Genomic DNA, 6,259 nt, shown 5'->3' with positions numbered 1-6,259 from the left:
ACCTCTCCTGTGAGTCCAGTTTTTGATTCCGATGCTTCAGTTCAGGTTTACTGTATCCCTTGGACCTTCCTATTGACGATGAAACGCAGAGATTGCATCCGTATTTTATAAGAAAGGCACAATGCCGAATTAAGTACAAGAGGACAGACACTCTAACTTTCTATGATTTGAACCTCTCCTGTGAGTCCAGTTTTAGATTACGATGCTTCACTTCAGGTTTACTGTATCCCTTGGATCTTCTTATTGACGATTAAAAACACAGAAATTGCATTCGAATTTAATACAAAAGGCACAATGCCGACTTAAGTACAAGAGGACTGACACTCACACATTCTATGATTTGAACCTCTACTGTGAAACCTCTACTGTGAGTCCAGTTTTAGATTCCTATGCTTCACTTCAGGTTTACTGTATCCCTTGTCCCTTCTTTTGACGATGAAACACAGAAATTGCATCTGAATTTAATACAAAAGGCACAATGCCGACTTAGATACAAGAGGACTGACACTCTAACTTTCTATGATTTGAACCTCTCCTGTAGTCCAGTTTTAGTTTGTGATGCTTCACTTCAGGTTTACTGTATCCCTTGGACCTTCTTATTGACGATGAAACACAGAAATTACATCCGAGTTTAATACAAAAGGCACAATGCCGACTTAAGTACCAGAGGACTGACACTCTAACTTTCTCTGATTTGGACCTCTCCAGTTAGTCCAGTTTTAGATTCCGATGCTTCACTTCAGGTTTACTGTATCCCTTGGACCTTCTTATTGACGATGAAACAAAGAAATTTAATCCGAATTTAATACAAAAGGCACAATGCCGACGTAAGTACAAGAGGACTGTAACTCTAACTTTCTATGATTTGAACCTATGCTGTGAGTCCAGTTTTAGATTCCGATGCTTCACTTCATGTTTACTGCATCCCTTGACCTTCTTATTGACGATGAAACACAGAAATTGCATCCGAATTGAATACAAAAGGTACAATGCCGACTTAAGTATAAGAAGACTGACACTCTAACTTTCTATGATTTGGACCTCTCCTGTGAGTCCAGTTTTAGTTTCCGACGCTTCACTTCAGGTTTACTGTATCCCTTGGATCTTCTTATTGACGATGAAACACAGAAATTTCATGCGAATTTAATACAAAAGGCACAATGCCGACTTATGTACAAGAGGACTGACATTCACACTTTCTATGATTTGAACCTCTTCTGTGAGTCCAGTTTTAGATTCCTATGCTTCACTTCAAGTTTACTGTATCACTTGAACCTTCTTTTTGACGATGAACACGGAAATTGCCTCCGAATTTAAAGGCAAAATGCTGACTTAAGTACAAGAGGACTGACACTCTAACTTTCTATGATTTGAACCTCTCCTGTGAGTCCAGTTTTTGATTCCGATGCTTCACTTCAGGTTTACTCTATCCCTTGGACCTTCTTATTGACGATGAAACATAGAAATTGCATCCAAATTTAATACAAAATGCACAATGCCGCTTAAGTACAAGAGGACTGACACTCTAACTTTCTATGATTTGAACCTCTCCTGTGAGTCCAGTTTAATTAGATAGCTCCACTTCAGGTTTACTGTATCCCTTGGACCCTCTTATTGACGATGAAACACAGAAATATCATCCGAATTTAATACAAAAAGCACAACGCCGACTTAACTACAAGAGGACTGACATTCTAACTTTCTATGATTTGAACGTTTCCTGTGATTCCAGATTAGATTCCGATGCTTCACTCCAGGTTTACTGTATCCCTTGGACCTTCTTATTGACGAGAAACAAAGATATTTCATCCGAATTCAATACAAAAGGCACAATGCCGACTTAAGTACAAGACGACGGCCACTCTAACTTTCTATGATTTGAACCTCTCCTGTGAGTCCAGTTTTAGATTCCCATGCTTCACTTCAGGTTTACTGTATCCCTTGGACCTTCTTATTGACGATGAAATACACAAATTGCATCCGAATTTAATACAAAAGGCACAATGCCGACTTAAGTACAAGAGGACTGACATTCACACTTTCTATGATTTGAACCTCTTCTGTGAGTCCAGTTTTAGATTCCTATGCTTCACCTCAGGTTACTGTATCCCTTGGACCTTCCTATTGACGATGAAACGCAGAAATTGCATTCGTATTTTATACAAAATGCACAATGCCGACTTAAGTACAAGAGGACAGACACTCTAACTTCCTATGATTTGAACCTCTCCTGTGAGTCCAGTTTTAGATTATGAGCTTCACTTCAGGTTTACTGTATCCCTTGGATCTTCTTATTGACGATTAAAAACACAGAAATGGCATTCGAATTTAATACAAAAGGCACAATGCCGACTTAAGTACAAGAGGACTGACACTCACACATTCTATGATTTGAACCTCTACTGTGAGTCCAGTTTTAGATTCCTATGCTTCACTTCAGGTTTACTGTATCCCTTGTCCCTTCTTTTGACGATGAAACACAGAAATTGCATCCGAATTTAATACAAAAGGCACAATGCCGCCATAAGTACAAGAGGACTGACACTCTAACTTTCTATGATTTGAACCTCTCCTGTGAGTCCAGTTTTAAATTCCGATGCTTCACTTCAGGTTTACTCTATCCCTTGGACCTTCTTATTGACGATGAAACATAGAAATTGCATCCAAATTTAATACAAAATGCACAATGCCGGCCTAAGTACCAGAGGACTGACACTCTAACTTTCTATGATCTGAACCTCTCCTGTGATTCCAGTTTTAGATTATGATGCTCCACTTCAGGTTTACTGTATCCCTTGGACCTTCTTATTGACGATGAAACACAGAAATTGCATCCGAATTTAATACAAAAAGCACAATGCCGACTTAAGTACAAGAGGACTGACACTCTAGCTTTCTATGATTTGAACCTCTCCTGTGAGTCCAGTTTTAGATTCCGATGCTTCACGTCAGGTTTACTGTATCCCTTGGACCTTCTTATTGACGATGAAACACAGAAATTGCATCCGAATTGAATGCAAAAGGCACAATGCCGACTTAAGTATAAGAGGACTGACACTCTAACTTTCTATGATTTGGACCTCTCCTGTGAGTCCAGTTATATATTCCGATGCTTCACTTCAGGTTTACTGTATCCCTTGGCCCTTCTTATTGACGATGAAACACAGAAATTGAATCCGAATTAAGTACAAAAGGCACAATGCCGACTTAAGTACAAGAGGACTGACACTCTAACTTCCTATGATTTGAACCTCTCCTGTGAGTCCAGTTATAGATTCCGATGCTTCACCTCGTGTTTACTGTATCCCTTGGACCATCCTATTGACGATGAAACACAGAAATTGCATCCAAATTTAATTCAAAATGCACAATGCCGACTTAAGTTTAAGAGGACTGACACTCTCACTTTTCTATGATTCGAACCTCTCCTGTGAGTCCAGTTTTAGATTCCAATGCTTCACTTTAGGTTTACTGTATCCCTCGGACCTTCTTATTGACGAAGAAACACAGAAATAGCATCCGAATTTAATACAAAAGGCACAAAGCCGACTTAAGTACAAGAGGACTGACACTCTAACTTTCTGTGATTTGAACCTCCCCAGTGAGTCCAGTTTTAGATTTCGATGCTTCACTTCAGGTTTACTGTATCCCTTGGACCTTCTTACTGACGCTGAAACACAGAAATTGCATCCGAATTGAATACAAAAGGCACAATGCCGACTTAAGTACAAGAGGACTGACACTCTAAAATTCTATGATTTGAACCTCTCCTGTGAGTCCAGTTTTAGATTCCGATGCTTCACTTCAGGTTTACTGTATCCCTTGGAGCTTCTTATTGACAATGAAACACAGATATTGCATCCGAATTTAATACAAAAAGCACAATGCCGACTTAAGTACAAGAGGACTGACACACTGACTTTCGTTGATTTCAACCTCTCCTGTGAGTCCAGTTTTAGATTCCGATGCTTCACTTCAGGTTTACTGTATCCCTTGGACTTTCTTATTGATGATGAAACACAGAATTTGCATCGGAATTAAAAAAAAACGGACAATGCCGACTCAAGTACAAGAGGACTGGCACTCTAACTTTCAATGATTTGAACCTCTCCTGTGAGTCCAGTTTTAGATTCCGATGCTTCACTTCAGGTTAACTGTATCCCTTGGACCTTCTTATTGACGATGAAACACAGAAATTGCATCGGAATTAAATTCAAAAGGCACAATGCCGACTTAATTACAAGAGGACGGACACTCTAACTCTCTATGATTTGAACCTCTCCTGTGAGTCCAGTTTTAGATTCCGATGCTTCACTTCAGGTTTACTGTATCCCTTGAACTATCTTATTGATGATGAAACACAGAATTTGCATCGGAATTAAAAAATTAAGGACAATGCAGACTCAAGTACAAGAGTACTGACACTCTCTAACTTTCTATGATTAGAACCTCTCCTGTGAGTCCAGTTTTCGATTCCGGTGCTTCACTTCTGGTTTACTGTATCCCTTGGACCTTCTTATTGACGATGAAACACAGAAATTGCATCCGAATTTAATACAAAAGGCACAAATGCGACTTACGTTCAAGTGGACTGACACTTTAACTATCTATGATTTGAACCTCTCCGGTGAGTCCAGTTTTAGATTCCGATGCTTCACTTCAGGTTTACTGTATCGCTTGGACCATCTTATTGACGATGAAACACAGAAATTGCATCCGATTTGAATACAAAAGGCACAATGGCGACTTAGGTACAAGAGGACTGACACTCTAACTTTCTATGATTTGAACCTCTCCGGTGCGTCCAGTTTTAGATTCCGATGCGTCACTTCAGGTTTACTGTATACCTTGGACCATCTTATTGACGACGAAACATAGAAATTGCATCCGAATTTAATACAAAAGGCACAATGCCGACTTAGGTACAAGAGGACTGACACTCTAACATTCTATGATTTGAACCTCTCCTGTGAGTCCAGTTTTAGATTCCGATGCTTCACTTCATGTTTACTGTATCCCTTGGACCGTCTTATTGACGATGAAACACAGAAATTGCATCCGAATGTAATACAAAAGGCACAACACCGACTTAAGTACAAGTGGACTGACACTCTAACTATCTATGATTTGAACCTCTCCTGTGAGTCCATTTTGAGATTCCGATGCTTCACTTCAGGTTTACTGTATCCCTTGGACCTTCTTATTGACGATGAAACACAGAAATTGCATCCGAATGTAATACAAAAGGCACAATGCCGACTTAAGTACGAGAGGACCGACACTCTAACTTTCAATGATTTGAACCTCTCCTGAGAGTCCAGCTTTAGATTCCGATGCTTCACTTCAGGTTCACTGTATCCCTTGGACCTTCTTATTGACGATGAAACACAGAAATTGCATCCGAATATAATACAAAAGGCACAATGCCGACTTAAGTACAAGAGGACTGACACTCTCTAACTTTCTATGATTAGAACCTCTCCTTTGAGTCCAGTTTTAGATTCCGATGCTTCACTTCAGGTTTACTTTATCCCTTGGACCTTCTTATTGACGATGAAACACAGAAATTGCATCCAAATTTAATACTAAATGCACAATACCGGCTTAAGTACAAGAGGAGTGACACTCTAACTTTCTATGATTTGAACCTCTCCTGTGAGTCCAGTGTTAGATTATGATGCTTCACTTCAGGTTTACTGCATCCCTTGGACCTTCTTATTGACGATGAAACACAGAAATTGATTCCAAATTTAATACAAAATGCACAATACCGGCTTAAGTACAAGAGGAGTGACTTTCTAACTTTCTATGATTTGAACCTACGCTGTGAGTCCAGTTTTAGATTCCGATGCTTCACTTCAGGTTTACTGTATCCCTTGGACCTTCTTATTGACGATGAAACACAGAAATTGCATCCGAATTGAATACAAAAGGCACAATGCCGACTTAAGTATAAGAGGACTAACACTCTAACTTTCTGTGATTTGGACCTCTCCTGTCAGTCCAGTTTTAGAATCCGATGCTTCACTTCAGGTTTACTGTATCCCTTGGAACTTCTTAGTGACGATGAAACACAGAAATTGAATCCGAATTTAGTACAAAAGGCACAATGTAGACTTAAGTACAAGAGGACTGACACTCTAACTTTCTATGATTTGAACCTCTCCTGTGAGTCCAGTTTTAGATTCCGATGCTTCATCTCGTGTTTACTGTATCCCTTGGACATTCCTATTGACGATGAAACACAGAAATTGCATCC

Source organism: Schistocerca americana, chromosome 4, assembly GCF_021461395.2.
Source record: "Schistocerca americana isolate TAMUIC-IGC-003095 chromosome 4, iqSchAmer2.1, whole genome shotgun sequence".
Classification (NCBI taxonomy): Eukaryota; Metazoa; Arthropoda; class Insecta; order Orthoptera; family Acrididae; genus Schistocerca; species Schistocerca americana.
The sequence above is the reverse complement of the archived record's forward strand: the minus strand, read 5'-3'. Positions refer to the sequence as shown.